The sequence below is a fragment of the Thamnophis elegans genome, chromosome 1, assembly GCF_009769535.1.
Source record: "Thamnophis elegans isolate rThaEle1 chromosome 1, rThaEle1.pri, whole genome shotgun sequence".
Classification (NCBI taxonomy): domain Eukaryota; kingdom Metazoa; phylum Chordata; class Lepidosauria; order Squamata; family Colubridae; genus Thamnophis; species Thamnophis elegans.
The window spans coordinates 85167037-85178359 of record NC_045541.1 but is presented as its reverse complement, the minus strand read 5'-3'; positions in this window follow the sequence as shown (position 1 = coordinate 85178359).

Below are 11323 nucleotides of genomic sequence, written 5' to 3'. Positions count from 1 at the left end.
GGTTCAAGCAATATTTGGAATGTTCTCCATTAATTGTGCTTTTATTTAATCATTTATTTTAAAATAAAACAGTAGAATAGAATGGAATGGAATGGAATGGAATAGAATACCGTGTTTCCTCAAAAATAATTTTCTTTTGACTCCCAAAATAAACACTAGCCCTTAATTTCGGGGAGGTCTTATTATTTTTGAGGTGCAGGAGATGGCTGGTCACCTCATGGCTGCTGCTGTGTTGCAATGTTTTTGGGGAGGGCTTATTTTCAGGGGAGGGTTTATTTTAGCACAGGGGCTCAAAAGCCTGATTGGGCTTATTATCTGGGGAGGTCTTATTTTCAGGGAAACGGGGTAGGATAGAATTCTTTATTGGCAAGTGTGATTGGATAAACAAGGAATTTGTTTTTGGTGCATATGCTCCCAGTGTAGAACATTTATATAACCACTTACTTGCTCACACCAGCTCTAGGTGGCTTTCAAACAGTAAAACACACACACACACAAAATTAGTTCTTGGAGAGGGGTGGGCCCTGAATCAAGATGCTATTATGGTCAGGGCCAAGGTTTATCAATGGGGATGGAGATGCAGCAAGGATGAGCTTCTTGTATATCTATGAAAATCAAATATAAGTAGTCCTCAATTTACAACAGTTCATTTAATGACCATTCAAAATTACAACAGAACAGAAAAAAGTGACTTATGACCATATAATCAGACTTATGACCATTGCAGCATTCTCTTAGTCATGTGATCAAAATTCAGACCGTTGGCAACTGACTCATATTTATGACGGTTGCAATGTCCTGGGGTCATGTGATTACCTTTTGTGACCTTCTGACAAGCAAAGTCAGATTCACTTAACAACCGTGTTACTAAGTAAACAACTACAGTGATTCATTTAACAACTGTGGCAAGAAATGTCATAAAATGGGGCATAATTTACTTAACGAATGTTTCGATCAGCAACAGAAATGTTGGGTTCAATTGTTTTCATAAGTCAAGGATTACCTGTATATTTAATAGCTGGAGCTTTTCTTGGGTTACAGAGGTACTGGGGAGGTGGGGGAAAGTAGGGTATCACTTGTGGCTCTGTTGAATAGATGATTAATTTTTAATTTGATAAGTATGGGTGGCATGTCCTAATATTCCTTTTGGCTCAGTAGAGCAGAGGTGTCAAATTCAAGGCCCGAAGGCCACATCTGGCCCTCAGGGTGCTTAAATCTGGCCCATGGGGCTGCCTTGGAAACAGCAAAGGACTGGCCCGAAGTGCCTCTGCCAGCAAAAACGGAGCTCGGGAGCTCCCAAGCTCCATTTTTGCTGGCAGAGGGCTGCAGGAATAGCAATAGCAATAGCAGTTAGACTTATATACTGCTTTATAGGGCTTTCAGCCCTCTCTAAGCGGTTTACAGAGTCAGCATATTGCCCCCACAGTCTGGGTCCTCATTTTACCCACCTCGGAAGGATGGAAGGCTGAGTCAACCTTGAGCTGGTGAGATTTGAACCGCCGAACTGCAGATAGCAGTCAGCTGAAGTGGTTGCAGTACTGCACTCTAACCACTGCGCCACCTCGGCTCACAGCTGTCACAGCTGAAAACATTGCTTGCAAAGGCCATGTGCAGCCCTCCTGAGCTCTGTTTTCACTGGCAGAGTGTTGCAGGAGGCCATCGCAGCCAAAAACAGAGATCAGGAACCCATTTTCGCTGGCAGAGCACTTGGGCCACCACACATGTCGGCATGAGTGATGTCAAGCTGGCCACGCCCCCTGGCCTTCCCAAGGTCAAACACAACCCTGATGAGGCCTTCAATGAAATCAAGCTTGACACCCCTGCACTAGAGACTTTTCTGGATGGAGGGAAAGAACCGATGTTGTGATCCTTTCTTAGGCAGGCCTTGTAGCCATATGGGTTAAAGATCCTTACCTTGGTGTGATATGTGAGCCCAGATTCTTGTGGCTTGTTCAAGCAAACCATGACCTTGTAAAAGAGCATTGCTTTGATGCTGGGTGTGAACACAGCCATTATGTAATACAAGGAGCAAGCCTAAACTCTGAACAGAAAACAAGCTGCGGCTACTAATCCAGAAAGAGGAATAAAGCATGATGATTGTCTCTTTTCTGGCATACGTGTGTGATTAGAGTCTTGGGCTGCCTTTTGACCTTGAGTTTTAATTGCTTTTGTTTGCTTGCTTGTTTTTTCTTTAATTGCTAGCACAGCACCCTCCAATCTTTAAGTGCAGAAGATTGATGAACTGATTAATTAACTGACTACTTCTGTTTTTTCCAGGACCCTATTAGCGCACAAACTAAAATCTGCAAGTCCAATGGCAAAAAGTGCTCTCAATTATCTCCGTCTGTTAGTTGTTCTTCAAAAAACTAAAAGCTTCCTATAGATTTGTGGCATTGTAACATTCATAGGACCTTTCTCCACTGCTGAGTTTAAATGTTCTCCACCCGTCCTTCAAACAGCACAACACAAACTTAACACTAAATGAATTGTCCCCATTGTCAATCCTATCTTGCCTCTATTGCCCCTGATCCTAGCACAACAGTCCCAACTATGCCCTTGATGACAAAAATGAAACAGCCAAGGTGGCGCAGTGGTTAGAGTGCAGCACTGCAGGCTACTTCAGCTGACTGCAGTTCTGCAGTTTGGCTGTTCAAATCTCACCGGCTCAGGGTTGACTCAGCCTTCCATCCTTCCGATGTGGGTAAAATGAGGACCCGGATTGTTGGGGGCAATATGCTGACTCTGTAAACCGCTTAGAGATGGCTGAAAGCCCTATGAAGCGGTATATAAGTCTAACTGCTATTGCTATTGTATCCACTGAAACTGGTTTTGGATGTTTTCAGAAGGGGGAAATAACCCTGGGACAGCGCAACTCTCATAAATACATGCCAGTTGTCAAGTGTCCTAATTTTGATCACCTGACCAAGGGAGGTGTGAAAACTGGCCATAAGTCACTTTTTCCAGTCGGTGACTTTGAACAATCACTAAACAAATAGTTGTAAGTTGGGGTTACAGCCGATGGATTCTGTACAGCATCCCATAAACCTTCCCTACGCAGGAGTAGACTGCATTTCATAGACCAGGAAACATAGTTTGTTCCATCCGGGTTATCATCGATAGGCTTGTTGATGGGTCGCCTGCCATCTTCTCCAGGATAGGAACAATCTCTAATGAAAACAGCTGTCTGTATGCGGTATTGCGTATCAACACCAACTCTCCTTTAGCTATTTCTGGTACACTCTGGGCCCATAACCAGTGTTAGGTAAGCTCCTGTTGGGAGAGCGAGTACTTTCAGCGAAGAGTTGTGAGAGTGTTGTTGGAAAACACACAAAGCAGCATACAGAGACACTGCAGTTTAAATAGGCTTTTACTTTCGTGGAAATAGAGGTATAAGAGACCATCAAACAGTCCAAGTCATACACAGTTAAGACAATTAGTCATCAACGTCTTTCAGTTAAGGGATAATCCAAATAACATAGTCCAGTGTCATATAATCAGTTCAGTACTCAAAGTTTGCTAGCAGTTGCAAAACTTACAATAGTTCACGGCACTTTCTAACAGCCAGCTTCCAAAACACTCAGATCAGATCAGCCCAGCATCTAACAAACAGAGAGCTAACAGTCATTCTGGCTCCCTCTTATGGCCGATTGAGGAAAACAGCAACCAATCACATTTTACAGTATGATTTAAAGAAACAGGCATAGCATTGTTACATGATTTATATATTGTCAACCCAACCGTTAGATTATATTCCTAACAGGGACTATCTGTATCTGTTTAATTACTGTTTTTCCTGAATACATAGCTAACACATTAGTTCATACATTCATATGGAAAAGGGATACATATAAATCTACAAATATAAAGAGAGATAAAAGCTGGCAATGGCTTACAACTACAACAGTTTAAAAAAAAGAAAATTAAGGTTTGATTTTAGCTGTTCAAGAATAAGCTATTTATTTTATGCAGTGAAGGCCAGAAATGAAAAATCATCAAAATATCTCAAAGTGAAGATTGTGCAAAGAAGCTAAAGAAATAGATCATACATTTACCTTGTACAGGAAGATTGCACAAACAATGATTTTATTGATATAATACAATGATTATAAACAATGACATAACACAGTCGCCAAAATGATTCACTGAAACATCTGTAAAAATTATCACATGCCAGTAATGAAAAAGTGGGAACATAGAGTTGAAAAGTAATTGGAAATAAGCAAGTTAAAAAAATACTGTGGGAAATCATGGCTCATCACACACCAGATGTGACTATGGTTGAAAAGAAGAAAGTGTGGATAATTGATGTGGCAATTCCAGCGGATAGTAGAATAGAGGACAAAGAATTGGAGAACATCACAAAGAATCAAGATCTGAAAATTGAAACTGAAAGATTATGACATAGAAATTGTGTTAGTCCCAATGATTATTGACTGCCATGCCAAAAAAGTGACAAGTGACTGCAATTTGGAAAGTGTAGACCAACTTTATGCCAGGCAGAGGGTTTTTAAAATCAGATTTTTGCTTTTCAGGCTAGCAATTAAGAAAACATGAATGTGAACTTTTTTCTTTATATGTTGCTTTAGAAATAGGTGCATGGTGTTCTATGTAATCTTTTGTGTTTTTAAAACTTGCAATGCAATAATGGTGGTATACAGTCAAAGTAAATCATGCTTCAAAATAAATAGAATGCTTAGTAAATAGGTCAACATTGAGCAGAGAGTAAGATAAGAATAAATGATGTCCTCTTAGCTGTTCATTTTATTGATGGATTAATGTATATAAAATGCTTGTGGTGATATTAGAGGTGTGTTGGTTGGGGACATGAATGTATGCATACTCTTATATGCAGATTATTATGCATTGATGGCTGAGGACCCGATTGATTTGCAGGGAATGTCAGAGTGCATTATGCAAAAAGGAATATGGATCTGAAAACTGAGCTAGTAGAGCAAGGAAATTGTATGTGATGGAGTGAAAAAAAAAGGTAAAGGAATCCCTGCAGATTTTAATTCTCTAGTTGTCGCTGACTATAGGGACGATGCTCATCTCCATTTCAAGGCCATTGAGCCAGCACTGTCCAAAAACATTTCCACACACATGTGGTCAACATGATGTCATCGGGCACTGTTAACCTTCCCACCAAAATTGTACCTATTTATCTACTCACATTTGCATGCTTATGATCTGCTATGCTGGCAAGAGCTTGAATGAGGAGGGGAGCTGACCCTGTCATGTGGCGCTGAGGTCTCGAACCTGGGCTGCCTGCTTTCCAGATGACAAGCCCAGTGTCTTAACTGCTGAGCCATCAAGCCACCATGATGGGGAAATAGTGTAAATGACTGTAATTTATACATACACGGGAAATAACTAGAGCATAGAAAAATAATTTGAGTATCTTGGTAGGATATTTAGCAAAGTTGGAAAGTTGAGAATTTTTAAGATATGAAAACATAGGCAGAAGTAAATCATGATCTCTTGCAAGGAATGTTTATTCAAAGAAATGAAAGTGACTATGTCTAAAGGGTAGATTTCCACTATTTCTATTATATGGAAATGGGTTATGTTAGGAATACATGTAGTGTCTACTAAGGACACAAAGAACAAGTATTTGGATGAATGTGGATTGAATACAGAAGTGAATGTCCTGTATGAAAGAAGTACCTTGAGATGGGTTGATTATATAGAGAGAGAATAAATGAGGATTAAACTGCAAAAGACTTATATAAAGAATGGAGATGAAGGGGAAGACACCTTCGCCAAGGTGGCGCAGTGGTTAAATGCAGCACTGCAGGCTACTGCTAGATCAGCAGGTCAGCGGTTCAAATCTCACCGGCTCAGGGTTGACTCAGCCTTCCATCCTTCCGAGGTGGGTAAAATGAGGACCCAGATTGTTGGGGGCAATATGCTGACTCTCTGTAAACCGCTTAGAGAGGCCTGAAAGGCCTATGAAGCGGTATATAAGTCTACTGCTATTGCTATATTGCTATAGGGTTGTATCAAGTTGATTAATTCCTCGAAAATCAAAAGCAGTATGCAAGCATAGTTCAAGCAAAAATGGTTTGGTATGAAGAGAGACCGCAAACAGTTTGAGTGTAAAATGCTACAGTTTAGTTATACTTCCTTTTCTTTTTTAACTTACATATTTCTTTGGTTTACTATTTCTTACTTCTTTTTTTATCCGGTCACTGACTAAAATAAATATCCCTCCCCCCCTGTATTTTGTATAATGTTGTATATCCTGAAAGAGAATACAGTATACATTTTACAAAATAATTGCTGTGTAAGACTGCAATGTGGTTCAGTTCTGGTCTAGCAAAATGCACGGGCCCATCTATTGTGGTTTTCATTTGATGAAGTAGGCTGATGAAGTAGGCTGTGGTCTTTCAGTTGTGTAAATCTGTTAAGCTTTAAGGTACCATAAAACATTTTGAGGTGCAAGTAATCAACACAACATGAACTAGTTCATGGCTTATCCAACTGAACTTTGAAGAAGCAAACATGCAGAGTGACAGCAGCGTAATTTCTGGTTTTCATTTTTCCCCTAGCTCCCCATAATATTCCATTTAGAAGAAAGCAATTTGTGATTCACTAAAATCCAACTGAATAACATTGTCTGGGGGGGGGGGGGAGGATCTTTGATTAAGTTATAATTCTTCATAAGACTTTAATCCCCAGAGACTTCAGAGCTGAGTAGCATACAAAGAAGTAAATAAATAAAATGGAATGAAATGGCATACATGTGAACACAGAGGAAGTCAGAGTTGCAAAATCATGCTTCCATTTCCCTTTTATCTGAAGAACAGATGCACTAGGCTGGGGGGGGGGATGTCATCACAGAAAAGACAATAGTAAACTCTAAGAAAAGGATCTCTCTCCTTTTTAAAAAATAATACTGCATTTCACAGAGATCAGTCACTGTTCTCATTATCATGAATATGTATGGAAAATCATGGAAATCATAGTTGTTGAAAGCAAATGGAATAATAGAAACACCCTCATCAACTTGTTGCAATTTACTTAGCAGCATGTTTAGCATATTTGATGCTTCTGATGAAGTTCCACATTCTTCATTAATTTCTGGCACATTTAGCTGACTTTCAAAAAGTTTTGCATACAATATTGGAAGGGCTTGAGTCAATTCTTCCCAATGGAAATGAATAGTGATGATCCCCCACGAAACTTCAAGAGTATTGTAAATAGACTGCATTGTTGAGCATTAGGTATGACAGAAATAGGCTCCTGGAAGACGTATAATTGTTATATAATACAATACAATAGCAGAGTTGGAAAGGACCTTGGAGGTCTTCTAGTCCAACCCCCTGCCTAGGCAGGAGACCCTACAGCGTTTCAGACAAATGGCTATCCAACATCTTCTTAAAGACTTCCAGTGTTGGGGCATTCACAACTTCTGGAGGCAAGCTGTTCCACTGATTAATTGTTCTAACTGCCAGGAAATTCCTCCTCAGTTCTAAGTTGCTTCTCTCCTTAGAACTGAGGAGGAATTTCCTGACAGTTAGAACAATTAATCAGTGGAACAGCTTGCCTCCAGAAGTTGTGAATGCCCCAACACTGGAAGTCTTTAAGAAGATGTTGGATAGCCATTTGTTGATAGAAATGGCTTGTAGAATAAGCATTCTCACCATTTCCATTTGGAAGAATTATCATATTCAATGAATTTGTGAGAAATAGGCACACTTCAGAGCTGCAAAGAGAACATCTGATAATCTCACTGAAATTCCTCTATCTGATATATATACATATATGCATATATGCATCATATATACATATATATATATGTGCATGCACGCGTGCGCACACACACACACACACACACACATATATATATATAATTGCTCTATCTTCCTCTAATATACCAGTGCTTCAGTAGCAAATGGTTACAGAACAGAAATCATTATGGGAGGTGTTCCCGGATGCTTTTCCAGATGGATGCTGCCATCTTGTGCTGCTTCTGTGCACAATCCCATGTTCAGGATTTGGCATTTCATTAAGAGATTCTTCCATTGAGCGGTCAGCAAATATAACAGAATGCATCATTGTTTGGAACCAGAATTCATTTAGGAAGTATTTTATTAAACTAATCTGTAGTCTATTCAGCCCATCTTCTTTCTCCTCAGTGGATATAAAGCATCAGATGCCTTGATAGTCAATGTCAGGAATCCTTGTAAGAAGTAGCTTCAAATAAATGTTATAGCTATCGTTTCCAAAGAATTCTCTATTTTTTTTCATGGTCACATGTTCTTAGTGTCTTCTCTTTTTAAATCCCATAATCACTCACAACTGTTGTTGAAGTTCAACAACACTTAGTACTTCATTACTTTCCCAACTAAAATGAATTATGTTTTGTGGAAAATTTTGTGTACCATGTAGATCAGGGCTGCCAAGCCCGCGGCGTCACATTGTAGTCACGTGACATATTGTGACTTTTTCCCCCTTCGCTAAACCAGGGGTGAGCGTATCCAGTGCGTGATGCATTCGGCCTGCGGGCTGCGAGTTTGACTTCCATGATGTCGATTAAATTTTAATCTAGTTTTTTTTGCTGGAAAAATCATCTTGCCTTACTGTTAAAATAAATTACTTTTCTCAAATTGTTGAGAACTTAGATTTAGATGTATCCTCATACTTCCCCAAACGGTCCTGTATGTAGAGAGCACCAGTCATTAAAGTTAGCATTATTAGGTCCCTTTAATCAACTGTAACAGTGTCTCACTGATAATCAACTGTATCACTAAATATAAGAATATTCCTATTTCATAATTAACATAAATGTTTTGCCTAAAGTGGATAAAAATGTAATTTTGCATGGCTCCATTGGCAGATGGTATGAAGGCGGCATTCTGTGATTTCTAGTATATTTTAAATGCATCCTACAGCAGAAAGAAAAACAGTGATTATCAAAAAGTCAATTGTCATTCTGTGTCTTTAGAAAATTACCCATTAAAGATAAAGCCAGTTTTAATTAGATTAAGTATCCAATTACTGTAATTACATTTTTTTTAAAAATCACATCATGAGGATGACCCTTTTCAAAAGGGTTGCAAGAATAATTAGTGTATTCATATTAACCAAAATGTATTGGATAATATTTATACCCAGAAGGCAAAGTACATTACACATATTTCACCTTTGGGGAAAGCTTGTAAATGTTTTGGCAGTAGTATGAATATTTATAGGCAGGAATGTGCTTTAGTAAGATTATGTGAGAAAGCATTTATATGCTTACACTTTTTACCCAAGGGTAAAGTATACATAAAATGTAGCACAGAGATTATGGATATGCAAAGTACAATGTAAGCCTTGGCATTTTATATTGGCTTAATTAATTGGTGCTGCCTATTTTTAATTTTTGCATCCAAAATGACCCAAGAATCCAAGCACAGGTACCTTTTTTATTCAGTGACCATGTAAACAAATTTTGCAATAGAGGACACAAGATGCAGCATGGAACTTGGGCATTACTTCAAAGCAACCTGATCTTTAGGGATGACAAAGAACAGGAATCTGCTCTTGCTAGGAACTGAGGGGGTGTCGTGGCCATTCCAAATGGTTACTGCCTGTTAAGCATTAGCCAGTACTAGTACCACTGGCACTGATACTGTCTCCAAAGGACATAATTTAGAAGTCCCCCTAACTGAAAAAAATATTAATCTTATGCAATATGCTGAAAGGAGCCTTGACATTCATGCATCTTCATCAAGGATATACAATTCACCTTGAGTATGATGGCTCAAGCCTAAGGTGATTGAATATACAATCTTGCTGTACATACAATGAAGGGAATACATACATATATTGACTACTAGAACAGTGATGGTGAACCTTTTTCTTATGGCATGCCACAATTGTGTGTGTGTGTGCACTATTGCATGCGCATGTGTGCCCACATCAATTCAATCCTATCCGCCCACGTGCGCATGTGTGTGCAACCCCCACTGCACATGAGTGCAGGACCCACCCACCCCGACTCCAGAGGCTTTTCTGAAGCCTGGGGAGGGCAAAAAACAGCCCCAGAGGGCCAGGTGAGGCTGTTTCCACCCTCCCCAGGCATCAGGAAAGCCTCCGGAGCCTGGGGAGGGCGAAAAACGGCCCCAACGAGCCAACCTGAAGTTCAACTAGTTGCTCCAAGCCTCCAATTGGAGGCTTTCCTGAAGCCTTGGGAAGGCAGAAAACGGCCCTAACGGGCCTCCAGAAGGCCGAAAATCAGCTGGCAGGCACACACATGTGTGCCAGAGCTGACGACTGGCATGCCAGCAAATATGGCTCCAAGTGCCACTTGTGGCACGCATGCCCTAGGTTCGCCACCACAGCACTGGAATATTTGACTTGTGTTAGAAATGTGTTTGGAATCTGAAATTACAACTCCCAGCATATTCCAACATTTGTCATACTGTCCAAGCCTAGTGGAATTTGTTCCATCAACATTCTGAGGGCCACCCAGGGTTTCCCATAATAGAACAGTTATCTTTCTTCAAAGGGCAATGCAGCTTGGATCTGAGAAAAGGAAAAAGCAGCAGAGACATTTTTAGGAGGAATAGGAAGATGACTTCTTAAAGTCAAATCACATGCAGAAATAGTACTGCTGACTCCACCACAGACACTCGGCATTTACATGAAGATATAGCTGTTTCAAATGTTCCTCATATCCAGTGTATAAACAGCAGAGACAACAAGACAATAAATGGAGACTAATACTAAAGTTTTAGGGACAAGATGTAGCCAAGAAAAAGTAATATTGGGTTTAAACAGCGCAGCAGATTGATTTCTAGGGCAAGAGTTATCAGGGAAATATATGTATACAAAATTTGTAGGGATTTGCCATAGAAATGCAGATCAATGGAACATGACATTTACAATCTTGTTACATGATGCTGCATCTCTTTCCAGAACTGGAGCCAATCATTTTGAATCTGCATATTTTAAAAAAAGCATATAAAGGTTGCATCTGCTTAACAAGAATATCCTGATTTATACGTAACTTATCCCTTTTCCCTTGGGTACCCCTGATGATTGTGTAGACACAATCATGTAGTTTTCTTAGCAACTACACTTAGCGGAGTCTCTTCCTACTTTGATGCTCAGAATCAGAGCTAAAAGTCCTTTGCCAAACTATGCTCAAAATTTATTATTTGTGCCCAACAAACCTACCTACACCAAATCAAAATGTAAAAAGTAATTAAGCAACTATTCAAGTTAAAAAAAAGAACTCTAAAGAGCAGATCCAATTTTACTATAGAAGAAACACAGCACTGATGTCTGATCTGATCATCAAGATGTAAAAACCAAGAAGGATAGGAAGAGCCAC